This window comes from Eleutherodactylus coqui, chromosome 1, assembly GCF_035609145.1.
Source record: "Eleutherodactylus coqui strain aEleCoq1 chromosome 1, aEleCoq1.hap1, whole genome shotgun sequence".
In the NCBI taxonomy this organism is placed as follows: domain Eukaryota; kingdom Metazoa; phylum Chordata; class Amphibia; order Anura; family Eleutherodactylidae; genus Eleutherodactylus; species Eleutherodactylus coqui.
This window is the reverse complement of record NC_089837.1, coordinates 160,891,126-160,903,608: the sequence shown is the minus strand read 5'-3', so window position 1 is coordinate 160,903,608 and position 12,483 is coordinate 160,891,126.

The following is a 12,483-nucleotide window of genomic DNA, read 5'->3' as shown; positions in this document are numbered from 1 at the left end:
GGCTAACTATCCCTGACAGGCAACAGGGACAATGAACTGAACAAAGGTACACAGAACAGGACTACCTTACCACAGAGATGGGAGCGATGCACAGACTGGAAGGAAATGGACAAACGCACACAGGCTAAAGCACATACAGAATAAACAGATACAGAAGAAAGATCGAATATACAAAACCGTCTTGAGACAGGAGACCTAGATGCGCTGAGTGTCTGAGACAAATACACAAGGCAAAAATAAAGGTTTCCCAGCTCAGCTAAATAGGCAGGTGATTACCAATTAAGCTGCAGCTGGGCTATGAGTACTGAGCAGGGTTAACTAGTGCATTGTTGGTAGAAAATAGAAACAACGAGAACATTCATACAGAAGGAGCAGAGCGATGCCCGCGTCTGCCTGGAATAGCAAGAGTGCGGCAGACACAGGTAGCAGAACTCTCTGATCATTTGCTGAAAAAATGGCTAACACTGGTTGGCACAGTGTGTCAAAAAAAGATTTTCATGCCAAAGGAATTCTTTATAGCAAACAGGGCAGTAAAACGTTCTCTTTTTGGTTTCGTGGGAGACCCCTCCTTAGTGTTATATGTGCACAGAGGAAACGCTTAATATACTCCCTTAACACAAACACTTCCTCCTGATCCAACCACAAGAAAATTCTAACTAACCCTTAGGGCCCATTTACACGGCTGTAGGCATTTTACATATGCCTGCCGTAAAAACGCCTGAACAGCAAAGGGCCCGGCACATATACACCGAGGCCGCAATGCTGTGGGGCCTAGGGAAACATTCTACCTTCCCTACCCCTCACCTGCTCACCTCCTCTTTGGCCGTATGCAATTGAAGGGGGAGTGATTGGGGAGGAGCTAAGCAAAGGGAGGGTGTGGAGCTTAGCTCTGCCCCCACCCCGCCCATTGCAAACAGCGGCAAGGGGCTGAGAAGAGAAGGGGGAGGAAGTTTAGCAGTCACGTTGCTAAACTCCCTCCCACCTCCCTTCTCCGGCAGCTGTCATAGGCTCCCATAGGAATCTATGCAGCTGCCGCCGCTGGTGTGCAGATGCCCGGTCGGGCGCATTTACACTGCGGAAATATGACCCTGTGTACTGATGCATAGTAAGCCAAGGAATGTTAATAACACACTGATTTTAATGTTTTTATTCACATGAGCAATGGCCTATCAAACTTAATTACAAAACATACTGGGATACAATATCTTAACTCCCAATCGGTTAGTTAATTTACCTCCTTTATATGTAGAGATTGCATACCAATAGAGATGAGCGAATTTACTCGGTTTGGGTGTTTTTGCACCCGAGCACCGCTTTTTCGGAGTAACTTACTACTCGGACGAAAAGATTCGGGGGACACCGGGGGTGCGCGGGGGGTTGCAGAGGGGAGAGGGGGGGGAGAGAGCTCCCCCCTGTACCCCACTGCTACCCCCCGCTCCACCACGCTGCCCCCCCGAATCTTTTCGTCCGAGTAGTCAGTTACTCGGAAAAAGCGGTGCTCGGGTCCAAAAACACCCGAACCGAGTAAGTTCGCTCATCTCTACATACCAATCATTATGCTGGAAACGGTTGTCCGGGATTACAAAGGCATAACTGCTTTCTTCCAAAAGCAGTGCCACTCTTGTCCATAGGTTGTGTGTGGTATTGCAGCTCAGCCCTATTCACTACAACTGAGCTGTACTGCAATAAGACATGCAACCTATGGACAGGTGGAGCGCTGATCTGGAAGAAAGTAGTCATGTTTTTCTAATCTTGGGCAACCCCTTAAATTCATACTGTGTAGTCATCAAAAGACCAGGGGCGGAGCAACTGCAATGTGTGAGCTACTGGTCCATAGCCTTGTTCAGGCTTTACCGACATTGTGGCAAAAGAATCATTGTGTGTTAACCCCACCTTATACAGAGAGATAAAGTTGGGTTTGTTCCTTGGACATATAAGAAGCAATAAGGGCTTCTTTAGATGGCTGTGATTTTGCTGCTTTTTGCGGCCGTGAAAATCACAACCGCAAGAATTGACAAGACAAAACCATTGATTTTGATGGTTTTGTTTTGACTGGTGGGATTCTCGTGTGATATTACTACATGTAAGAAAAGACAGCGCAAGACCTATCTTCCTGCTTTTTTTAAACTGGTGCACAATAGCACAAAGTGTGAATAGTAAAAAAAAAAAAAAATTGGTTCATGCGCAAATACACTCCATAGCGGCGAGCGTATTTGCGCATGCGCCCATGTGTTTAAGCCCCAACACGAAGGTATAAATCTCATGGACAAAGAAGTCCATTTCTCCTTGGTGCGTCGCTTAGTCACCTGATTATTTGACTGCTTGTAATGTGCAGGTGGACAACAACAACCTGACTGAAGAAAGGTTTAGTCTACGATCACTTTATTACAATACATGCAGTATTCCAAGTACAACGGTGCGACAGGCACAGCATCTTGGCATATACCGTGTTTCCCCGAAAATAAGACCTAGTAGAGATTTAGCTGGAGTGCTAAATATAAGGCCTCCCCCGATTGTAAGATCTAGCTCTGTCCCTGCTGTGTGAGTCTGCTGTGATAAGCTCCCCCTTGTGGCTGGAAGCTGCAATACCGTCCCTGCTGTACAAGTGGTTTAGGAACTGCTGTGGGTGATCGTTACAGTCTCCAGATAGTGTGTGGGAGCCAGGTACTATACAGCCCTTATTTTTTGTCGCTCTGTGTATGAGTCAGGCAACCCGCGTTGCCTGACTTTGATTCTTTAGGGGGTGATCGTTACAGTCTCCAGTTTGTACATGGAAATAATGGTAGTAACAGGAGGTTCTTGATCGGATTCACAGTTTGTCTGGTTATGCTGGTTTGTGATGACAACTACTGTACAGTATATAAGAAATGTGCATTTTTTTGTTCAACAATAAATGTGAATTCTTCTTCATGGAAAAATAAGACATCTCCTGAAAATAAGACCTAGCGCATCTTTGGGAGCCAAAATTAATATAAGACACTGACCTATTTTCAGGGAAACAGGGTAGCTGGACAGAATTCATGTCTCTATCACTATTTACAAGGCATCTTCTATTTGCTAGTAGGTGTAGTAAAAGTTCATAAGAGTTTCTCAATAGTTTCTGTGTTGCTCGTAGATCGTAGCAGATGTACTTGTCCTTTTCCATGTTATTGTGGTAAAAGGCATGTAACACAGTTTTTTACGCAATTTGGACCAGAAACGCGCACTTGCAATGGTAAATTTACCACATTGTCTATTAAATGGCTATGTGATTAAGTGATAATACGGTAAAGAACTGAAATCTACATGTGTTTATTGCATGTGTATTTATATGCAACATATAGAAAATTGACATAAAACTACCTCTGCCATCTGTCTAAGGTGTCTAAGTGTACGGCACTGGATTTGCTCCTGTTGGATTGCAGAAGTAGAGGCATTAAATACACAGACATTGACAAAGATACTTTTTTAAAGTCCACAATCTCATGTTGTACCTGTCTCACCTACAAGTAGATTGCTCCTTAACCCCTTCAGTGGCGGGTTTCTTACCACCCTGTCAGACCCACCAGGGCAGGTTTTTTAAGTGGGCCAATCATTTAATTTCAACTAATTTTCCAGTCTTGTTCCAAGAGCCATAACTTTTTCATTTTTCCATTGGCTCAGCCATATGAGGGCTTGTTTCTTGCGGGACAAGTTGTACTTTTTGATGGCATCATTTTTGGGTATATATAATGTATTGCAAAACTTTTGTAAAAATTTTTTAGGGAGATTGGGGGGAAAAAAAAGGATTCTGCCATTTGTTTTTTGGATTTCATTTTTACGGTGTTCAGCATGCAGAATAAATAATGTGATATCATTATTCTCTGAGTCATACGATTCCGGTGATACCGAGTTTATACAGTTTTTAATGGTTTTGCTATTTTTGTACATTTAAAACATTTTTTTTCTTAAAAATTTGCTTTTGTGTCGCCACATTCCACGAGCCATATTAAATTTTTTTCCATTGCCAGAGTTCTAGAAGGGCTTGTTTTTTGCGGGATGAACTCTAGTCTTCATTTATCTAATTTTTAGGAACATGTAAAATTTTGATCGCTTTTTATTCCATTTTTGCTATGGGCAAGATTAACAATATCTGTAATTCTGGCATGTTTTTTATTTTTCACTGCATACTCTGAGCAGTATAAATAATATATTAAAGTAGTTCTACAGGCCGGTACGATTATGCCAATTCCAAAGTGTAATAGTTTTTTTCCTTTTTGCGATTTTTTCACAGTTTAAAAAAAAAAAAAAAAAGTAATAAAAGTTAAAATCACCCTCCTTTTGCCATATATATAATAAAAAAAATCTAAATCATAAAAGAAAAATACATATTTGGTATTGCCGCGTCCGTAAAAGTCTGATCTATCAAAGTAGTGCATTATTTACCCCACACGGTAAACATAGTCCAAAAAAAGGACGCTAGAAATGCACTTTTTCAGTCACCCTGTCTCCCAGAACAAATGCAACAAAAAGCGATCAAAAAGTCATATGTATTCCAAATTAGCACTAACGTGAACTACAGGACATCCCACAAAAAATGAGCCATCGCTCAACTACGTCGACAGAAAAACAAAAAAGTTATTCTGCGCAGAAGATGCAGCAGAAAATAATTTAAAAAAATTAAATGTCTTTGAAAAAAATACAAGTACTACAGCAAAAAAAAACTATACAAGTTTGGTATTGTAGTAATCATACTGACCCATAGAATAAAGTTATCAGGTCATTTTTGTTGCAGTTTGTGCGCCGTAGAAACAAGACGCACTGAAAGATGGCGGAATGTCATTTTTTAAAAATTTTACTCCACTTAGCATTTTGTAAAAGTTTTTCAGTACATTATATGGTACTTTAAATAGCACCATTGAAAAATAAAACTCGTTCTGCAAAAAACAAGCCCTCATACAGCGACGTCGATGAATAAATAAAGGAGTTATGATTTTTTAAATGGGGGGAGGAAAAAAAGGAAAAGGGGGGGGGAGGAGCCGTGTCATTAAGGGGTTAAATAATATATTAACTTCCTTCTCTTCATATCGATGCAAGGATACCACATGTGTAATATTGGTTTTCATTTTTTACAAAGTCAAGGAAGAAAAGTGTTTTTATTTTTATTTTTTTTATTAATTTAAACTTTTTAAAAATTGTTGTCCTTTTAGGGGACTTTCACAGAGACCCATCAGACCCCCTGATCACATTCTGGGGGTCCGATGGTGACATGCTGCAGTCGCATATACCGCGGCATGTAAAGGGTTAACACAGCAGAGATCGGTTTTTTCCATTCTCTGCTGTGTAAGAGCTGGTGCCCAGCTATCCTCTGACAGAGGGAGCATGTAAAGGGTTAACACAGCAGAGACCTGAGGTTTTCTCCATTCTCTGCTGTGTAAGAGCTGGTGCCTGGCTGTCCTCTGACAGCTAAGCACCAACTCTCCCTGCCATAGAGACCATCGTCTGGCTTCTGACAAGCCGATGGTCTCCATGGCAACCTGTAAACAAAGCAGTGCAGGAGTTTAAAAATAGAAGCGGAAAGTTGCTGGCAGATCAGTAATATCTTCCTGCTTCTTTTTTTAAAGTCCTGAACTGTTCTGTGTGGGACTCTGCAGGCAGAGCACACTGCCACAGCTAATGGCATTGTGCTCTGCAGGTCCCATAGTGAAACATAGCCCGGAAATCTTCCGGGCTATATCACTATGTGCAGTGGAGCGTGTCCCAGAAAATTTCCGGGCGTGCCAGTCAAGGGGTTAATACTGTACTGTCAGCACCTTAATATCTCATCACTCTTTTTGGGGGAAAAAACCCCTCTTTTACCCTTTGTTTAAAAGCCTATTTACACACAACGATTATCGCTCAAAATTCAGTCAGACAACCGCAAATGAGTGAGCATTATTGCCTGCAAATGCTGCCATTGCTCATTTTTTGCCTGAACAATCATTTTAAGGTGAGTTTAAAATCCATTGTTCAGCCAGAGAGAGATAACAGGGACCGCATGCTGTGTTCTGCATGGGCGTTGGAGATAACATTGTATTCTGCTGACAGCCCCAACAGCCTGTGCAAGGACAATGGAGCTGTGTGCAGAACTCTGACCACATGCTGTACTCTGCAAACAGCTCCTGGAGGCCCTTTGAAATGCAAATGAAGATGATAAAGCCATAATGGACAAGTGTGTCCATTAACACTTTATGTGAAATGATGGCTAAACTGTCAATCTTTTAATCATTTGAAAGATTGTCTTTGTGTGTAAATGGGCCTTAAGACTTGTACCCATGCAGCATGGTAAATATCAAGAAGTTGTTGAACTGTGAAAGAACCATGGACACCTGATTGTGCCCTCTGGTAATATTGTTTCCTATAATCAGCTCCAGTTCACTAACATGTACTTGTGATAAACTGCTCTACTTCATGGAGATTTATTTATGGATCTGATACATCAACATCTACAAAACGTCACCAGAGGAGATTTGGTATTTTATAATCATTATTGAATTCTTTTCCAAGCCTAATGAAATAACGGGGCCTCATGGCAGCGAGTCTCCTCATGTCTAATGCTTTTATATTTTTCCTGGACAATCGCTGCTTCTGATGTCAGTATGAATAGCGCAGCAAAATTGAAATTCTGAATCTCGAACCTGGGCAAATTTTGTTTCAAACAAGAGATGCTTCAAAAAGTGGAGGCGGAGGTTTCGAATAAAGCAATTACTTCTCTAGAGATAAATTAAAATAGAAAAAAACACTTTAATGCTATAAAAAGCCACCTTCTATATTTTCTGCCAGAGTTTCCACATGCTAATGCACACTCAAATGTCTCAAATGTGCATTTTTGTTAAAAGCTTGAAGTAAGTCTTTACTTTCTTTATACAGGGTTTTATTTACAATCCCATTTCTTCAGAATCGTTAATTCCTGTTTTTAGAGAAGCACAGTGTTATTCCACTTCGAAATCTCCATCTGTACGGGGGCTAAAGAACGTTTCATCAGATAAGGAGCCCTCCATTTGATGTCCTAGTGACAGCGTCAGGATATAAAAGGCTCTAATTCAGCTTCCTGGTTATGGGGAAAATATAAGACCTCTTGGCTTTGCAGAGAAGAACCCTTGTTCATATGAAAAACCTCCCAGTGATCTTACCGATAAACCCTCTTACTAATAAAGGCAAAAACTACCATCACTCCATCTGTGGAGAACCACGGTCTGTGAGTTCTGGCTTCTATCTTCAAAAGTATATCTATATATGTATATTACGAGGGGGTACCCAAAAGAAATTGGAGTCTTCTTCTGGTGGGCAGGGTAGTACAGGATTCTGTTGCTAGGTTATGTCTATGGAACCCTTCTGAGGAGGTACACCAACTGATAAAAAAGGAAAGAGAGAAAAAAATGGATGTATTCATAAATCTTAGATAACGTCTTAAAAAGGTGCAGTTTTAATGCAGATCTTTGTTCAGATATGCGGCAGAGTTTCTCTTAGGGCTCATTCACACGTGTATATTTCTTGTCCATGTGCTGTTCGTGTACTTCAGGGACAGCAAACTGACCCATTTTAGCCACTTTAGCTATTCAGATGTATGTTTTTTCACATGGACCAATGGTCGGTGTGAAGAAAATTACAGCGTGTACTATTCTAGACCAGATCATGGACCAGAATTGGACATGCAATGTTCTCTGTCTGGTATTATTGTATCTTGACACCACCAGGAAGTCCTGGTGGAGTCAAGATTGTCAGGGGGTTGACGCCCCCTGTACCAGATTGGCTGCACAGCAGCCTGGCACATAGGTCCTGGAAGAGCACTACAAGCTGCCGGAAAATACATCCAGCGGTCCCTGGTGCAAAGGCAAAGCCAGACCTACCATGCCCTTCCTGGCCACCGAGGCACAAGGCACAACATGGCTCAGTGTTTTAACACTGCGCCCAAAGCGTCCTGAACCTGCTTTTCCTGCGTCGCCGGCAGCGCTCTACAACAGGCACCCACACCCCTAACCGATGTCAGTTCCACATACCCGCGGCTGCAGGGGGGCACCAGGCCTGGGGGGAGACGGTGGTATCCGGCGGGTGCCCAGTGCAGAAGCACACGCCGCCAGACTTCCCTAACACTCCCCACACCCACCCCCCTGATGCGGCTTTCCCGGCAATGGAGCAGAAGCGATGTGGGCGGCAGCTGTGAGTGGGGGAGCGCCTAGCACAGATCTTACAGTCCCGGGGGCGGAGAAGAAGCGTTTTAGTCGGAATATCTCAGTGGGGGAGCGGCATCCACGGACCTAACACTCACGGTGGCGGAGCACATACGCTGAGCGTGGCAGCTTTGAGTGAGGAAGCGGCCGACACGGAGCTGACAATCCACGCAGCAGAGCATAAGCAGTGAGGCCAGCAGCCGTAGCGGGGGACCTTAGGCTGACGGTAACATTTCCTCTTAGGCTTACATTATTAGATGTTAATACTGCCATGTTAACGTTGTAACATGGCAGCATGTACAGCTCATAATGTAAGCTTAAGAAGAAGTGTTACCCTGACCATAAGCCTGCAGAGAACGCACAAATCTATCTACACTGTGCTACCAGGACCTGCCAGCCTTGGCCCTATCAGGAGCTAGGGATGTGACAGGGACGTTCCTCCTGTCAAACCCCTTGCTTTCGGTGGTGTCAAGATACAATAATACCCCTCTGTCCATGGGTATCAAGCAGCATACAAACGTGTCCATGTGCTGTCTGATGCATTAAACAGTAAAGAACCCCCTTTTATGTTGGTGTAGAAACCTTCTTTCTTCTACATGTAGAGGATGCCCTCCTGTTACAGTCACAGTCCTGGGTATAAACAAATCATGGGAGAGATCTCCCCTGATATATTTTTACATAGTTATTAGGTTGCCCCTCAGCCATATTTTTTTAAAAGTGAGTAACCCAATTTTTAATAACCTCATTGGGTATTGTATTCCGTCCATTTCGTTAATTTATTTAGTTGCCCACCTTTCAACCTGCTCAAGCTCTGATATGTCCTTCTTGAAAAACGGTGCTCAAAATTGTACACAATATTTAATGTGTGGTCTAACCAGTGTTTTCTAGAGGAAGAGCAATGTTCCCAGCATGTGCCCCTATGCCTCTTTTGATGCATCCCATAATACTATTTGCCTTGGCAGCAGCTACCTGAGACTGGTTGCTCCGGTTAAGTTTACAGTTAACTAAAATCCCCAAATCCTTTTCCATGTCAGTTTATCCATTTAGTGTGTAATGGTGACATGTATTTCCTCTGCCCATGTGCATAACTTTATATTTGCCACTTTTCTGTCCAAGCCCCCAATTTACCCAGATCCATTTGGAATCACATTCTGTCCTCTCTTGGATTAATTATGTTATAGTTTTGTATCATCTGCAAATATTAATATTTTACTGTGCAATCTCTCCACAATGTTAATATATTTAAAAGAATAGGGCTCAAATACCGACTCCTGTGGTACCCCACTAGTAACGGTGATCGAATCATAGTGTGTACCATTAATAACCACCCTGTGCTTTTTATCAATGAGCCAGTTACTTACCCACTGATATACATTCTCGCCCAGACCAAGAATTCTCATTTTATATACCACTTTCCATGCAACACAGTATCAAACACTTTGGAAAAGTCAAGATATACAAGATCCAATGACTCTCCCCGGTCCAGTCTGGAACTTACCTCCTCTTAGAAGCTGATCAGATTGGTTTGACAGGAGCGAGCACTCATATACCCATGCTGATATGGAGTTATACGGCTATTTTCCTTCAGGTACTCCAGGATAGCATCTCTTAAAAAGATTTCAAACAGTTTACCCAAAAAAGAAGTAAGACTTATCAGCCTGTAGATTCGAGGTTCACTTTTCAACTCCTTTTTGAATATCGGCACCATATTGGCTATATGCCAAACTAGTGGAACAGACCCTATCACAATGGAGTCCCTAAATATAAGAAACACTGGTCTAACACAGTACCTAATGCCCTTAGAACCCGGGGGTGTATGTCATCAGGACCCGGAAATTTGTCTATTTTAATCTGTTTAAGGCGACTCTGCATTTCTTCCTGGCTTAAACAGGTGACATTTACTGGAGAGTTTACTTTATCACTCTACATCTCATCTGACATTTCATTCTCCTCTAGAATACATTGAAGAACAAAAACAGTTTAATAGATTTGCTTTCTCCTCACCACCCTCTACAATTTTTCTTATATTATTTATTAAAGGGCCATGACTTTTAGTATTAATCTATTTATATAATTGTAGAATAGCTTAGGGTTAGTTTTACTCTCTTTCGCAATGAGTCTCTCTGTCTCCATCTTTGCTGCTTTTTACATAATTTTTTTCCTTGCTTTTAGGTTTTTCGTGCTTCTTCACTGCCTTCTTCTATTAGTAGTTTACAGGTTTTCTTTTTATTGTTTATTGCCCCCTTTTCTCCTATTCCTTATTCGCTCACATAAAGTATTTAAGATGTATTTTAAACAGTTCTCATTTATTGACTGTATTTTTGAGGATGCTGTCTTCCTAAAATTCAGTATTTTTGTAGCTCTCTGATAAAACTCCCTATTGAAAGGCAAGTTTAAATTCATTATATTCTGCTCACTAGTTACCAGGTGCCCCCCAACCTGACCCCTTGTTATTCTGTCAGGTCTGTTGGTTAATAATTATTATAGTAAGTCCAAAATGGACTGTACAGTCGGGTCTTGTACAACTTAGGAAAGATAATTATCTTTAGTTATTGACAGAAACTTGTTACCTTTTTGAGATCCGCAGGTTTCAGCTTCCCAGTTTATATCAAGATAGTTAAAGTCCCCCTTACCTGATTGGGATTTGACTCTTTGTTTGCTTTAGTAGTAGGTTTTCAGTGGCTTCTGTCATATTTGGTGGCCTATAGAAAACCCCTATGAGGATTTTGTTATTGTTTTTCCCTCCATGTATTTCTACCCATAAAAATTCCACATGTTCATCTCTCTCACATATCTTCCCGTAGTATGGGTTTTAAATACGATTTTACAGAAGGACAAACTCCTCTCCCTTTCTGGTTTTTACGATCTCTTCTTAGTAGGCTATAGCCATGTAAGTTCACTGCCCAGTCATAGCTTTTGTCCAACCAGGTCTCCATTATTTCCACTATGTCATAGTTTTCCTCAAACATTATTACTTCTAGTTTGTCAACTGTAATGGTCAGACTTCTAGCATTAGTCACCATACAATTTAAAAAGTTTGGGTTATTTTTTATATTAATTGTATATGTAATAACTCTTTTAACTTACTAACCCCTCCCATCGCTTCACCCCCATTTACATTACTAAATCCCAGGTCACTATCTACACTGCCTGACCCCTCTATCTCAATGGTTGTCACCCCAGTGCCTGGTTGTAACACTCTTCTAACCTTCTAGCCATCTTATCCTGTCCCTACAGTAGAACCTGTAACCAACAGCAAACTAGGCCCAGTTTTCCAGGAGCCCAACCCCCTCCTTCCTAAACCAACTCTTGAGCCACTTGTTTAACTCCCTAGTCTCCCTCTGCCTTTCTGGTGTAAAATGTGATACATTAGTATTTCAGAAAATACTACTTTGGAGGTGCTTCCTTAAGCTTACATCCTAGCTCCCTAAAATCATTTTTAAGCACCCTCCACCTACCTCTAACTTTCTCATTGGTGCCAATGTGTACCATGACTATTTATTACCAGCCCCTCCCTGTAATCTATCAACCTGATTCATGATATGTCAAATTCAAGCACCAGGAATACAACACACTGTTCAACGATCCCAGTCTTTGTGGCAGATTGCTCTGTCTGTCCCCCTAATAATTGAGTTTCCCACTACCAGGACCTGTCTACCCTGCTCTGTACTCTTACTTCCCTTCTTACTGGAGCAAACATCCACCTGGTGGTCAAAGTGCATGTCATGCTGCAGCAGTACAAATCTTGTAATTGCATTCCCCTCATGCCAACTTTGCAAGCTGGTGTGCCAGTGTAGGAATCGCCTCACTGGTTCTCTTCCCTCTATACCTCCTTATAACGGTCATCCAGCTAGCTGCCTGATCATCCTGCTCTTCCAAACTACCATCCACTCACACATCTGCCCAAGTGAGTGTCTGCTCAGTAAGCAGCAAACTTCTTTCCATATTGTCAATACATCTCAGAGTTACAAGCTGCACATTTAGATCCAGGATCTGATCTTCAACACAGTTACATCTCATTCAGCAGTATGCACCCTTGAACGGCTGTGTGTGAAGCCGTATGTGACCCCACTTAGTAAAAGGACACCCTGAATACCCTAGTTAAAAAGAGAAATACCCTGTGTTCCACTTAGTAGCAAGAACTTCTGTGTGCCCTCCGCTTTGTAAAAGGGCTGTCTGTGTGCATGTTTAAAGGGGTTTTCCAGGCAGAAGTTGCATTGATGATACGTCATCAATAGTTGATTGGCCAGAGTTCGTCACTTGCAATTACAAGCACTGGCCACTAATCGTGCGTTGGAGAAACAGTTTTCGCTTC